The sequence below is a fragment of the Pseudorasbora parva genome, chromosome 8 (genome assembly GCF_024679245.1).
Source record: "Pseudorasbora parva isolate DD20220531a chromosome 8, ASM2467924v1, whole genome shotgun sequence".
Taxonomy (NCBI): domain Eukaryota; kingdom Metazoa; phylum Chordata; class Actinopteri; order Cypriniformes; family Gobionidae; genus Pseudorasbora; species Pseudorasbora parva.
Window position 1 is genome coordinate 12,833,816 of NC_090179.1, and position 15,232 is coordinate 12,849,047.

Here is a 15,232-nt window from a genome sequence, read left to right on the forward strand (position 1 = left end):
GCTGCTGATTCAGTAATCATTAATAAATGGGTTAGTTCACCATCAGTAATGCATTAACTCATGATTATCTGTGCATTAGTTAAGCATGAATTGATGTATATTAGTGCACCCGTATTGTAAAGTGTTACCGATGCGTTTTGGTCGATCGGATCACAAGTAGAAAAGGGATATATTCCTGTTCACACCTGATGTTTTAATCCATCTCTTTTTTGTTTTAATTTTTAAACACTTCTGTCCTGATTTCTTCAAGGGCAGGGTCTATGGGTGGGGAATTATGGGATTTTTTTTAGATCTTTCAATCTAATGGACAAAATATACTCATGCAATTTACATATGAATGTGCCTGGAGATGACGGAAAAGCATACAGAGAGCATCATAAAAGTGGACAAGCTCAAAACGTTTTTATGTTTAAAAAATAAAATAATTCTTGGACAAATAGGGCCTTATAAATTGAAATCAATGGAAGTAGTCAACAAAAGACATTTACTGCCTAGACCTTGGTAGTAATTCAAGATTTATATGAAACCAACAACATCCCCATTTCTTGTATAATATGAATAATAACCTATTTCCCATTAAAAAGCATTTTATTCCACATTCTATTTCACATTCTAACATTCTATTTCACATTTTATTACTATTAAATTGTTTTACTTTATTACCCTTACTTTCAAAAAGATGCCAGAGGAGGGGTTTAGCTTTTTTGTATTTTACTGCTTCAGTTATAATCTACTCACTGTTAACAGGAATATAAGAGCTATATAAAAGATGCTTGGTTGATGAATATTGTTTTCCAATCACATATACTGTGCCTATATGAGTGTTTGTGTAGGTGGGTTTGTTTGGACACAAACCTGGACTCAGTGTCTAGTTATTTGTCTCCTCGATTCAGCCCATATAAAGAATTGCTCCAGTGATTTCACAATCTGGCTGCTGTTTCACATAATGTTTGCAGCACAGCCCCTGTGTCCTTTTTGCATGGCAGAAACAAAGGCATTGCTCACTGTGCATCTGCTGTTCTTCATATTGTCAGCATCTTGTGTCAAGTGTAATTCAATGTGTTCATAAATGCAGTGATGTCACATTGATTGTTATCAGGAGCAGGTAAGGAGAGGGAGGTGATGAAATGATGGGTTCACTGCTGACTGCAGCCTGTTATTAGACACTGAGGTGTGTGACTGACAGTCTAACAAATGAACATTATTTATGAAGGAGACAAGAAATGCAACTCTCTCTCTCTCTCTCTCTCTCTGTCTCTCTCTCTCTCTCTCTCTCTCTCTGTTCTTATATTTGCACATTTTGATCAACCTCCTGCTTCTTTCTAAAACTCTTTAAAACGGTCAATTAAAAGCTTTTGACATTAAAGAGGTCATCATACTATAAGGATATCCTGTAAGTTTCAGAACTACAAACTTCCTTGTTAGTCCAACAGCTTTTATTGTTACCAAGCCCAGAGAACGACTCATTGTGTTGTGTCTTTAATAGATTGTTGAAAGATCGTCTCTGCAGATGAATATCAGCGCCGATTTCCACACTGCAACTTTGGCCCCGCCCACCGGTGTGTTAGTGAGATGACGAGGAGAGAAGAGCGATGCAGGATGGGCTACAAATAACAGTGCCTTCCAAAGGACTCTTATGATGGGAATGAGGCTATTTATTTATTTTCAACAGGGTGAATGTGTTAGTTGAGCATTATTTATTTTTAACATTTACCATTTTTTGCTGCACATTTCACTGTGGATTCTTTGGTAAATCAGAAGCATTTTCAGGCTCTGCAAAACAGACTTTTACGAAATGGACTCGACAGTAAGTAAAGTAAGTAAGTTAGTGTGCAGAAATTGGGTTGCAACGATGCAATCACAGCATTCATGCGCTCAACATGTCTGTAATTGGCTACAATGCTCATGACCGCAACCTTTCATCCGACAATCTGAATATAATGCCATAAATCTAAATATACTGTTATAATCAACACTTTCCATTAGTTAACCTTGCAATCTGTAATAGTAAAAACATGCTAAAAGATTTCAAGTTCCACATGTAACACTGGCTATTTCATATGCAAAGATGTCTGCCAATTACAGCAGTGGGTGTTTACACTGAAGTCTCACAGCAGCCAATCACAGCTGTGGGCGTTTACGCTGAAGTCTCACAGCAGACACGCCCCTTCAAACAGAGCATTCAAATCAGAGGCTAAAATTAGGGTAGGAAAAATGCCTATTATTTCTAAATTATATATTTTTTAATCATACAAACATTATAATTGCACCACAAGAAGCATAAAACAAAGCAGCTCATGACCTCTTTGACCTATTTTGTCTCCTCAACAAATTATTGACAAGGACAATGTTACTGATCATACAGCATTCTTCCTTTCATATACACCAGAGATGTTACAGCTTGGAAGTGTGTTGCAGTCGCGGGTCATGGTTTTCATTAGCAGTCCTACCGCATCCATCATTAGCCAATCCTCCTGCCGGTGCTAATGGCCTGTCTGTGGCACAAGCAAAGATCCAAACAGCTGTAACCTGGCTAACCCAATTACTCCTCCAGCCAGCAAGGCTTTGGAAATCCTCTAGGGACCCTCCGCTGGCCCTCCCTGCTGGCCGTGCATTCACTTCAGGGGAGCGAGCTGCCACTGTTGGAGCGCTTGCTCTGCAGAAAGGAGATGAATATCAAACAGAACCATAAAAGGCATCACTTTATATAGCTGTACTCAAAAAGAACACAGGGAGGAAGACTTCAACATATTAAACCCAATCTTACGGAAAACATAACTACGGGCTGGCGATTTCTTATGAATCTGTATGATGTGAATGGAACAAAAATGTATGATTATTATCCACCCCTATACCATCACAGGGGCGTGAGCAAAAACGCATGAATGAGATCACAAATTAGCCACAAATTCACCAAAATGATTTTTTTGTTTAGTTTTGTTTTGTTTTGGGGAAGGAAATAACCCCCAAGAAAACAGTTGTTTCTTGGTGGTTGTCAGCACTGTTAGCAAACAATGCTAACAACCACCTGACATTGTTAGCAAATGGTTGCAAGTGTAAACTTAGCCAGAGAAAGGCGGGCTGGATACGCGGAAGTCATTCATATTCATAACTAGCTACTCAAACAATGATACATGCACGTTTTATTTTATATCACGTGCACTCAAACTGTCACAGAATTTCCTTGAATAAAGTTTATAGGATATAATAATATCAATATAGCTACTGTATCAATGAAACATGGTCATCCAATCCACTCAGCAATGTTAGTTTCCGTTAGGTGGCTGAGCGGCCTTTGAAAAAACAGCATATGTTGCTTAGGTATGTTTTGAAGCATATCCACTGGTTTAAGCTGGTCCTGAGCTCAAGCTAGTTTCTTAAGACCAGCACTTGACCAGCTTATATCTGCTCATGACCAACCAAGGACCAGCATAAACCAGCTCAAACCAGCAGTCATGCTACAAAACATACATAACCAGCGTATGCTGTTTTTTTGTTCACAGTGTTCGGCTACATATTACTATACAGAAAAATATAAACAAACATGGCTGCCTACGTGACAGCGCCAATCGCAGCTAACATGATCGTTATGAAGGTGTTTAAACATCAAAACACTTACACATATTTAACAAATCAGATTCTTCTGACAGTTCATGATACAGTTAACAAGTTTGTAAAAAGCACGAATACATCTGTCATATTGTTGCTGTGATGCGTTATGTGACATCAGCTTGGTGCTATGGAAATAATAAATGTGACAAACAACGGTTGCCTTACAAAACTTACGCCAGGGGTCAGCTAGAATTGTTTTTACTTGTGCGCAAGGGTTAAACATATACTTTTGAGACATTTGTCACAGGTCGGAGTGGACCACCACCATCGTGAGTCTCACGCCTCCCTCAGTTTCCACCCCAAGGAGGTCCCAAAAACACCCCAATGACCAAACAGATGAGGCAAGAGGTAAGTTAAAACAGTATTTATTTAAAAGGCTATGGGAAGGGGGAAAAGGGATGCTTTAAAAAGAAAGGGCCTAGCTCGCTGGGACTGGAGAACTTAAAATCCGAGTCGCTTCTGACGCTCTCCCGGGGAGGTGTAGGTAGGTCTTCCCAACTCTCTCTCTTTATCCACACGTGAATTGCAAGTGAGAATACAGGGCGGTACACTAGGCTCTTAGCTTTGGGCGTACAGGTGAGTATACAGGGTGGTACACTGGGCTCTTAGCTTTGGCCGTACAGGGGAGTATACAGGACAGTACTCTGGGCTCTTAGCTTTGGGCGTACAGGTGAGTATACAGGGCGGTACACTGAGCTCTTAGCTTTGGGCGTACAGGTGAGTATACAGGGTGGTACACTGGGCTCTGAGCTTTGGGCGTACAGGTGAGTATACAGGGTGGTACACTGGGCTCTTGGCTTTGGGCGTACAGGTGAGTATACAGGGCGGTACACTGGGCTCTTAGCTTTGGGCGTCCAGGTGGGTATACAGGACAGTACACTGGGCTCTCAGCTTTGGGCGTCCAGGTGGGTATACAGGACAGTACACTGGGCTCTTAGCTTTGGGCATCCAGGTGGGTATGCAGGGCGGTACACTGGGCTCTTAGCCGACGCAGAGCCCTTGGCCCAGTCCTGAAAGCACTCAACAAACATATGATCATACACAGAGACAGCACATAAGCTCCTTCTACGCAGCAGCCCATTCAAACTTCCCTTCCTTCGATACTCCACAGCAAACTCTTACTTCATCCAGTTGCCACGCCACCACCAGGTGGGGGAAAGGGGTTAATGAGTCACAGTCGGTTGTATATGTATGCATGTATGTATGTATGTATGTATGTATAAATAGCCCATCGTCACCAATTCACTTCCTCTAATGCAGGGCTCTCTCTTCGGCCTGGGGAGGGATTGCTGACAACATTGGCACAGCACAACAATTCTTCAGGTGTACACACGTCAAAAAGACTCACCCACTGTACTCCACACACTCATGGTGAATTAGGGTCAGGATCACCACGTTGGGCCGGGAAATAGGTCCTGGATAGTGGAAAGGGTTGGTGCAGTGGATGACCATATGAAAACATCAAGACCACAACCTTTCAGCACACTCCTTCCTCTTTTCAATACGTTTCTGGTGACTTCTCAGTGTAAACAATCTCTTCAAGGTAAGAATAATACATATCAACACAATTACTTCCAAAGGAATGCTTCAAACACTTAACTTTGTGTTTTCTTCAGCCCAGTACTTTGTTTTGACTTCGCCCGGCCTGTAATATCCGCCTCAATACGTCCCTCTAACCCACCGATTGCTCCATCTCGCCCACGGCGTTTGCCGGAATAAACTTCACCCCCTGCTGTTCTCCGGATGCCTTATTTATACACCTCCTCTTCTCTGAATTGCCCAATCACCACATCCATTCGCACACCTGTTCTTAATAATCCCCCATTTTGGTTGCCTGGAGTTACCGGAACTGGCTGCATGTCTCATGGACAATGGTCCAGGCGGAACTATTTCCGCCATTTTAGGTTCCGCCGCATTAAGTCACTCCGTGACACATTCAATAAGTTAGGTTCACAAGGCACATTTTGGTACCATTTTTTAAACTGATTAGATTGCTTGGAGTTTTATGCACTTTCTTGGAGCGTCGAAGTTTTGATCACCATCCACTTCCATCATATGGACTAATCTTCATTTGTTTTCTGTTAAAGAAAGTCACAAACATCTAGGATGGTGTTAGGGTGAGTAAATGAGCAAATTTTCATTTTTGGATGACCTGTTCCTTTAACAACTGTCTTGCAAACCCCTGGTACAACTCCCTATGTGCATTGTGGTGGTAAATAGCCAAGTACAACTCACATTTTCCTCAAATAAAAAAATTAATAAAAACACCTTTGGTTGTGCTTTTAAGGGTATCATCTTACGGCTTCTCTGGTAATCATTCCATGCACATGAGTATTGACTTTAATAACTCAAACTTATCTACTGAGACATCTACCTTCCTTTTGGCTCTGTGCAAATAGGCTCTGAGGTTGACATTGTGCCAAGGACTTCAAAGTATCAATTTACAGCTAGAAGTTCTGCGGAAGCCAAGCCATTATTGAGGACATGTAACTGGACTCAGTACACAAAAAGCTATTTTTTCCCCCGGTTATTTAAGCGTCATGTATCCTATGTTTAGGCAGACAGGAAGCATTGTGAACTGAGTCTATCCTCCCATCCTGTGCTTTTGTGTATGTTCTCATTTTTCTCACTGCCCAGTTCCAGCAAATTACTATGACTGTGTTCAGGCAATCCAATTTCTCTCCAGCGGTGGGCATCGATGCTCAGCAGTAATACAATTCTCCAAAATCACTGGCAACGTGCAGGTTCTGAAAAGCTTTTTCAGAGACAAAAGGAAAACAAAGGAAATGGGGAGTCACTGACTCATATTAGGAGCAGAATTGGGGAAGGAACACCTGGAGCCCTTGAAAGACCCTCTTACACTCAGCTGGAGAAGACTTTGATCAGTCCGATGTGTCAGCCACTTCACAGTCAAAAAACGCTGCTTTTTACATGTGCTGAAATACTACGGGTGAAGAAACCTGAAGAAGCCTCGCTTACAGTAAAGCACAACAGCACTTTGTTCTCTATTTCCCAGTGTTTATATCCTTGTAATCACGTTGAATTTTACTTACATGTAATATCATTTTGCAAGTTATTTTGGCCAAAAAAATATGTAACCAGAATCAAGATTATTTTGACTGGAATAGCTGGAATATACACACAGAGGGTGTAAAAAATGCACCTTTATGGGCACAACATCTTGTCACTGGGGCTGTACCCTTAAAATACATCTTTGTATCCTTTTTTTTTACTCCTAAAAGGTGCATATTAGTACCCTAGAGTACAAACACATACCGTAACCCGTGCTTTTCCGACCTTCTACCCATGAAAGTGCACTGGAACGGACATTAAACCTGTGACTTTCCACCCGTGATGATGTACTAGAGTGATGTACTCCCTGTCACAAGTTCTGACATCCCATAGCCCGCGAAACAACAATGGCAGCTCCTACGGATGTGGTGTTTATGGAAACCATACATTAAAAACCAAACCGTTTATTAAAATAAGGTATTGCTCTAACATTATTGTGGTGTGACAGGCAGCGGGGCGAGGGACCGCGAGAGCGGGCCAGTGATTAATGTTCACGAGTGCAAGCTGCGTGGCACACCGGTCTCGTCTCGCGGCCATGTGACGGGAGCATATAAGGAAGAGCAAGGGCTGCGGAAGACGAGAGAGGACCAGGCCTGGATTTTATGTTATGTTATGTTTTGTTTATGTGTTTGTGGGCAGTCGTCCGTGAGGAGCTGCCCACATTTTATTTTGTGTGTTCATGGGCAGTCGTCCGTGAGGGGCTGCCCACATTTTATTTTGTGTGTTCATGGGCAGTCGTCCGTGAGGGGCTGCCCGCGGTTTTACTTTCGTTTTGTTTATTTATGTTGAATTAAAGTTTGTGAAACGTTCGCCGGTTCCCGCCGCCTTCCTTCCCATCTACGATCTTGTATTACACTGGTGCCAAAACCCGGGGGGAAGGAGGGACATGCTGTCGAAGAGTCCTCGCTTCTGAGGGGGATCGCGGTGCTGAGGAGATCGGGCAGCGCGGATGAATGAGGACCGCGAGGGCTGCCCGAGGCGATGGTGCTGGAGCGAGGAAGGTGGGACAGAGACCTTGCTGCCGTGCCCCTAGGTCGAGGTGGGGTGACTGCTGTCCGAGAGGGAGCGGAGGAGTCACCGCGCTTGCCGTGAGCCGGAGCCTGCTGCCATCCGCCTGAGAGGGGAGGAGCAGGGAGCGCGGGGCTCGCTGCCGGGTCCCTCAGAAGGAGGAGTCACCGCCGGCCGCCAGGGGGCGGAGGAGGATCGAGCTGCCCACCAGGCATCCAGTGCCATCGCACAGCACCGCGAGGAAGAGCCTCTCGGCGGGCAGAGGGCCGAACGGCAGTGTGTCTGGGAAATTTTTTTTTTTCCTCTTTCTTTCTTTTTTCCCTCTCTCCCCTCTCTCGTCCGCGGGCTCCTCGTGCTCCCGTCTACATTTCTCTCGCCTCTCTGTCCTTACCCCCAGGTGCCGCGGCCGCCGTGATCGGCCCCCCCGGGAGGGGGGGGGGTAGTAGAGTGCAGTCTCGGGAGTGTGTGAGGTGTGCTTCAACCGGACCAGGAAAGACCTCTATTGGACAGACCTACAACCAATCAGAGCAACGGAGCGACGCATAACGTTAGTTGTCAAATGTCAACAGAACTCAACTGTTGCCAAGCCTGTGTTTTTTCCGGGGGTTGAAGCAACCTCAATTATGTGATATATAGCAGGAAATCTTGCAAAAATACATTTTTTTTAAATAATTAATTTAGATTTAAAACAATTTATTTGCATTTAGGAGATACAAGCATTCAAAACTTACAGTCTCTCACTTCAATTAAAAACGAATTACAGATATTGATGACATAATCGCAGACTTCACTTTCTCATCAAATCTTCTGTCCAATCAAATGCTCTCTAGAATCTAAAACCCGCCCGCTACACTGCTGAAGCTGCTGAAGTCGGTCAGTTGTTCACACATTTACGAATTTCTTCATGGTGAAAGGCACATAGCGCACTATATATGCGACTGGAAACAATTCAGATATGCTTTCAGCTAAGGCGAATTAAGGGCCCGATCACACAGAACGTGTTTTTGCAGCGAGAGGGGCCTTTTTTGAACGCATGAAGAAAAATCAACTCTGAGCGGAAAAGCACCCAAGGTCATCTTGTTTATTTTATGGTGTCCAATGGAATGAATGGAGAGGCGGGCCTTTCGTTGTGTTGACTGTTACCTTGATTTGGTAGCTTAGAAAATCTAGACGCACCCTAGCAGCAGCAAATCTAATCTGCCGCGAGTGTCGTCTAGCAACTCTCAATACCCTTCTGAGCTGTAAAAACCAAACTCTGGTCAGGCCAATCACATCGTGTATAGAGTCGGTGGGCGGGGCTTAACATAATGACGGCCGAGTTGTGCTTGCGTGCTTCTAGTAAACACAGAAACTGGTGAACGGCGGTCTTTTGAATCAGCTTTGACCATGACTCTGGAAGACTTGGAGTTAAGCTTTTCTCTGAGAAAAGAACAAAGAACGGCACTGAAGTCATTCTTAAGAAGGGAAGATGTGTTCAGAGTTTTGCTGACCGGATACGGCGAAAGTTTAATCTATCAACAAGCTCCGCTTCACATTGCTCTGGTTGGTTGTAGCGCTATCCAATCGCGTGCAGAGGGAGTTTGAAAGACAACCGTTTATCCCGCCCCTCAGATTGAGCTGTCAATGGTGAGTTTCCAGAACAAACATCTTGATGCGGGTCTGGCTTGTCAGGCTACTGATTTGGATGACAGGACAGCTGATTCGGGGGTTGCTTAGAAACATTAATAATAATAAAAAAACGCTCTTTTTTAAATAAAAAATGTCAACCAAAAAAAGCAACGCAGTGTGCCTCGCATTTTTGAACATGAAAAACGTGTTCTGTGTGATCAGGAAAGTCTGGTTTCACGCACCGCAGCAGCGTGCACGTACACACATATATATACACACACACTAATGGCTCTGGTCTAAAGTTAGATTAGAGACAAGAGAGCGCAGCGGGGATCATATGCGCGAGTCGGCGCAAACAACAAAACAAATCGGACCCATTTGAATTCTGCACAGAATTCCGCATTTCAAAGCGATATGGAGGAGATTATGATCATAAACGGTTAGAGGAAACTGGCTTTACCAAACACAAAGGCTCTAGTCAAACTGTGTATTAACGAAACACTATTGGCTGTTTCAAAAAAGGGGAGGAGCTGCTAACAGCTGGAGCCGTTTAAGGGGAAATCACATCAACACATTAAATAATGCGGCGTGTGGCACTTTAACGCCTGTTTCACACATACTCCATCTGCAGTGCATATGTGGTGCATATTTTTTTCCGTACCCATGTTGATGGATTACAGCTTTTACACTGCATGCAGATGCTGTCCGTTAGTCCGTTCCAGGTGCAGTGCGTATACAGCAGTGCGGCAATCGTTTCTGTTCCGAGTCTATTTAAACCTAGTAATTTCACCACAGGTGCATATAATGTAAAATATACTCTTGTTTCAAAGTCAACACTTGGCTTTTTTTGTCTCAAGTAAAGTAAGGAAACGACACCTTACCTGGCATTTAGGTTTAAAAAAAAAGGTGCCATAATGGATAGCACTTGTCCTTTCTTGGAGGTGGAAAAGAAAGTTCTTTATTACCTGCAGGATTTATTTTAAAATGGTTTAAAAATGAAAGACGAGAGTCGGCTGTTTTTGAAAAGCCTTTTGTAAGTTTCTAATTTTGAAGGGGTGATGAATTGAGAAATTAACTTTCCCTTGAGCTTTTGATATATAAAAGGTCATGGTAATATAAAAATATCCTGTAAGTTTTAGAGCTAAAAACTTCAAAGAAAAGCTTTTATAGACACCAGGCCCAGAAAACGGTTCTGTGCTTCATACTTACGTCAGTACGCGACGAAACCCCGCCTCTACCGACACCGACTCATGGAGGGCTCATGCTAGCAGCTGGTCAACAACAATAAACATGCAGAGGAAGATTAAGATATTGCGCTTTTCCTGGTTGTGGAAGAACACAGTCGCTGCATAAACTTCCTTCTGATCCTAATATCAGGAATGAGAGGTTGAACTTTATTTTTAATGAAGTTCCAGCTCCCATGGGGAAGACATGTTCACTTCAGTTCACTGCGGGATCGTTTGTAAACAAATCTCCGGTCGATGCTGGATTTGCATCCGACAGGAATGGTGCAACACACTTATGTGTGTAAAACGAGTTATTATATGTAATAGAATTGCATTGTTATAGATTGTTTTGCTTATGTGTACGTGTCTAACAGAGCATACCTTTAGCACGCTGTACTCAGACACGTATGGGCCAGGGCTTGCAAAGCCCGGCAGGCCGATCAATCTCATTATATTCTGTTCTTGTTCTGCTATTCTATCTCTCTCAAGTTGACATCAGAAGGGCGGCGCGCGTGTGTGTGGGCGCACGGTTCACGCTTATATCGTCCCATCTTGCAGGCTATGTGTAATATAAAAATAATAGTCCAATCAGTTGCGGGTGGATGAGAAATAAATCATTGTGTTTGTTTGACCCTGTGGTCGAGAGAATCATTCTGTTTGCCGCTTCTCCCTCGATCTCTTCTCTCTGTCATGTGAACTCACGGGGGAGCTGAAGCTCATTAAATATGCAAATCTTGTCCAATCCTAGCCGTGGGCGTTTACTTCCAAGTCTCCAGTGACACGCCCATCAAAACCCAGTGTTCAGGAGAGAGCCTCAAAACCAGAAAATAGCCTGCTACTTTAGACAACAGTATAAAAAAATTAAAAAGCCAGTTCATGACACCTTTAAAATGTTCGTGATTTTAGGCTATAATCTATGTTTAAACGTTTTGCCACTTGTGTGTGCTAAATCTAAAGTACTAAGGCTATATAAATATGAATTAATTAATTAATTGAATAAAATGTTGTTTAAATTTAGCAGGGCTACGTTAAAACCTGACTTCTATGAAAGAGTAAACAAAGATTGCAATTCTGACGTAAGAGCAATGTTCAGTAGCAACTTTTGGATTTTAAATTTTAAAAATAATGAATAAATGCTGTGTTTGTGGTATGCAACAGCGGATCAGTTGCGCTGCGCACTGCAAACGCAGCATATGTGAAAGCACCGCATGGTGTGCGGCTCCTGCACCGCATGCGCACTGCAGACGGAGTATGTGTGAAACGGGCGTAAGGGTACTGCCCCAGTGGCAAGCTGTTGTACCCTTAAAGGTACAATTTTGACACCGTTTTTCTCTGTGCATGTATCGGGTCTATAGCTAACCAAGATGATGAAATGCTGGTTATTACTTGTTGGGTCCTGTCTGTACCATCTTGACTTCTTCTACAATAATTTTTGCTTTTATTCTCGTGCATTGGCTCTAATTAGAGTTCTATTTTTTTATATAAAATGCCTTTTTAGTAAAGTATACATGCAAAACAAATCATACTCGAAAGCCCAATAAAAAGGAATAATTTCCTCACAGTAAGAAGACACTACACATGTCCTGCCATTAGCACGTGTTATATGGACGAATATGAACATGTAAAGTCTTTGTACTTGTAATTGGTTGTGTTTTGCAGCATTTTAGCATCATGCTGTAACACATTAGCAGTCATATGGTGGGAACATCTTGATGGGTCATCCTCCACTGCTCTGAGTGTGAAATGACGCCACATGTGTCTGCTTATTTCGAGCTGTCTTTATCCTGAAAGCCATTAGACTGAGAGAGGAAATTAAAACTCGACAGTATGCCTGTTTTAAATGCACGTACAATCACATTCAATCCAAAGTTTGATGAAGTGAGGGACAAATCAGGATTTATTAAGATTTGAAAACTTTTCTTATATATTTTTTTGCTTATTGATCTATTTCTTTATAAAAGTTATGAGCAATTAAAATATATACTCTTGAAGTCAGCATGAAATAAAAAAAATATTTAAATGCATGTTACTGATGTTATTTTCAATGATTCATCAATAAATATTTCATATTTTAAATTCACTATGAAATCAAAATGTGTTTTTTTATGGAATATCACAGTATTTGATATTTAACTGCACACATCATAATTTTAAAAATTCATGTACTCTCATAATGTTTAATCAAAATAATTTCCCTCTCTCTTGCATCTCATGATGACACCTTGAATCATAGGCTATACAACGCAAGTTAAAGGTGTCATGAACTGGCTTTTTTTTTATTATACTGTTGTCTGAGGTAAACTAATGATGTTTGTGTGGTTTTTACATTCACAAACATAACTAATAAGTAGCAGGCTATTTTCTGCACTGGTTTTGAGGCTCTCTCCTGAACGCTGGGTTTTGATGGGCGTGTCACTGAAGATTTGGAAGTAAACGCCCACGGCTAGGATTGGATAAGATTTGCATATTTAATGAGCTTCAGCTCCCCTGTCAGTTCCCAAGAGGGAGGGGTTGTTTTGAAAGCGGCAACCGGAATGATTCTCTCAATCACAGGGCTCGTAAAATCTTTATCAAATAAACACAATGATTTATCTCTCATCCACCCGCTATTGATTGGAATATAATTTTTTTTATTACTTGGCCCGCCCGATCAGTGAATATAAGCACAAACCACACACACACACACACACACACACACACACACACGCACGCGCGCGCGCGTGCACGCACGCACGGATCCAATGCAGATCAAGAAAGGAATGTTATTTCACTATTTGAGACTCACCGGCCTGCCGGCGGGCTTACATTTTGGTAGCCCATCTGGAAAACAAATAGCCCCGGGACCATGGGCGTCTTAAGCTTTTTTCCAGCTGAGATACTTTGGTAGCTATGATACAGAATATCCATCGCAATAATGTGATACTAGTATCTCATTTTGAAGAATATTACTGAATTTAGAAATGCAGTAAAAAAAAAACAGTATTAACTTCTCTATTATTGTTGTTCGGTTTGTGTACAAGTGTGATGATTGGTCGGTGTAGTTTTTGTCCCACCCCTCCTCCACTGTGATTGGACAGCCTGGTCCAATCAGCGTTGCCAATTACCCGTTAAACAGTACAAACAAAACAAAAAATATGGGGTAAATCAACTTCTGAACTATGGTAGGCCTGTCCTATAGTGCATCAAAATGCAATGTCATCAGTTTGCCTGAATTAGAACACAACGTTCAAATGTTTTACGCACCATTTACTCGTGGTAGGGAGCAGGTATACATTTCTTTCGTACCAACTAACATTTTGAAAATACGAACATTTTCGCTAATCCGAAAATTTACGTCAGAGCGGCTTTACGAACAATTTACACACAAATTTGTTCTACTCGTGTTTCATGAATAAGGCCCAATGTGTGCTTCAGGCTGTTGATAATGGACCTTTTTGCCAAGAAAATTCCTCTGAAATGTTGCTAATGTGACTGCACCTAAAGGCCTTGAACTATAGGGGCTTTCTTGCTGTGAGGCGACAGTGACAAACTGACAAATGTTTAATTCACTAATTTAACAACTGTTAACAGATCTACTATGTTTGTATTGGCAAATTCTGTTCTGAGATATTCTGTGTGTTTGTTTAAAGATGTCTCGACTGAAAAGTTATACAAATTCTTAATCTGGCAATCTATGGCATAAAGACAACATCTTTGTTGCATATTTCTCTCCGTTTATCAATTGTTTTGTCTGTGCATACAGACATTTTATAAATTATTCATAGGGCATTCATTTAAGGAATTACTGGATGCAAGAATGATAAACGTCAGGAATGGGAATTATTTGAAGTACTTACCATAAAACTTTTTGCACACAGAATACAGATCATTCACTGTTCATGCACACCCACAAAATGTGAATTTTTATTAAAATATGCAAATGATTAAGTATTATGAAACATACCTACCTACTTTTACCTTAGTCACCCACACCAGGGACACTTTTACTGAAATGACTGTTACACAACATGAACTATTATAGGGCTCTCATAATAAATGTCAGATATGTGCATTTTATGTTATTCTACTGTCAAGCAATTTAACACCCAAACACATCACCCTAAAGCTGAACCATTCATGATGTAATACCGCAATATTCAATGTAATGAGCGTCTGGCATTTGAATAAATGAACTGTTATGGCACCAGTCTAAATTGTCAGGACTCCTGGGTGATCTGTGTGTGTGTGTGTGTGTGTGTATTACCTGTTGGTGGTGGTTCTCCTTGATTCTCTAACTCCTCCCACTCATTTCAGTAATTGTTCACCTGTCGCGTCTCATCAGCCGTTCTCTTTGTATAGCACGCTGTTCTGTCTCTCGTTGCGCGCTCATTGCTTTGGTTGATTTCTGTCAGTTTGTCCAGTCCAGTCGGAGAGTCACTACGCTGTCCTTCTTCAGTCTTCCTCTGTTCCTGTCGCGGCATCTGGATACTTGTCAAGGCCAGTATTGCTCGCCTGTGGAAGTACGTGATCTTGTCCTCGAGTGAACTCTGTCCTGTTTTCCCGAAGTGACTGGTGCGCTTTGTTTTTAGGCGAGATCCAGTCTTTTCCAGGTTCCAGTGAGCTCTCCTCTGTCGGGCTTTTCCTGCCTTCTGTGTGGTGCATGGATGGTATCATCGGTCATCTGTTGTGTGAGGATTTCTCTCCGGTCACCGACCAGAGTGGATTAC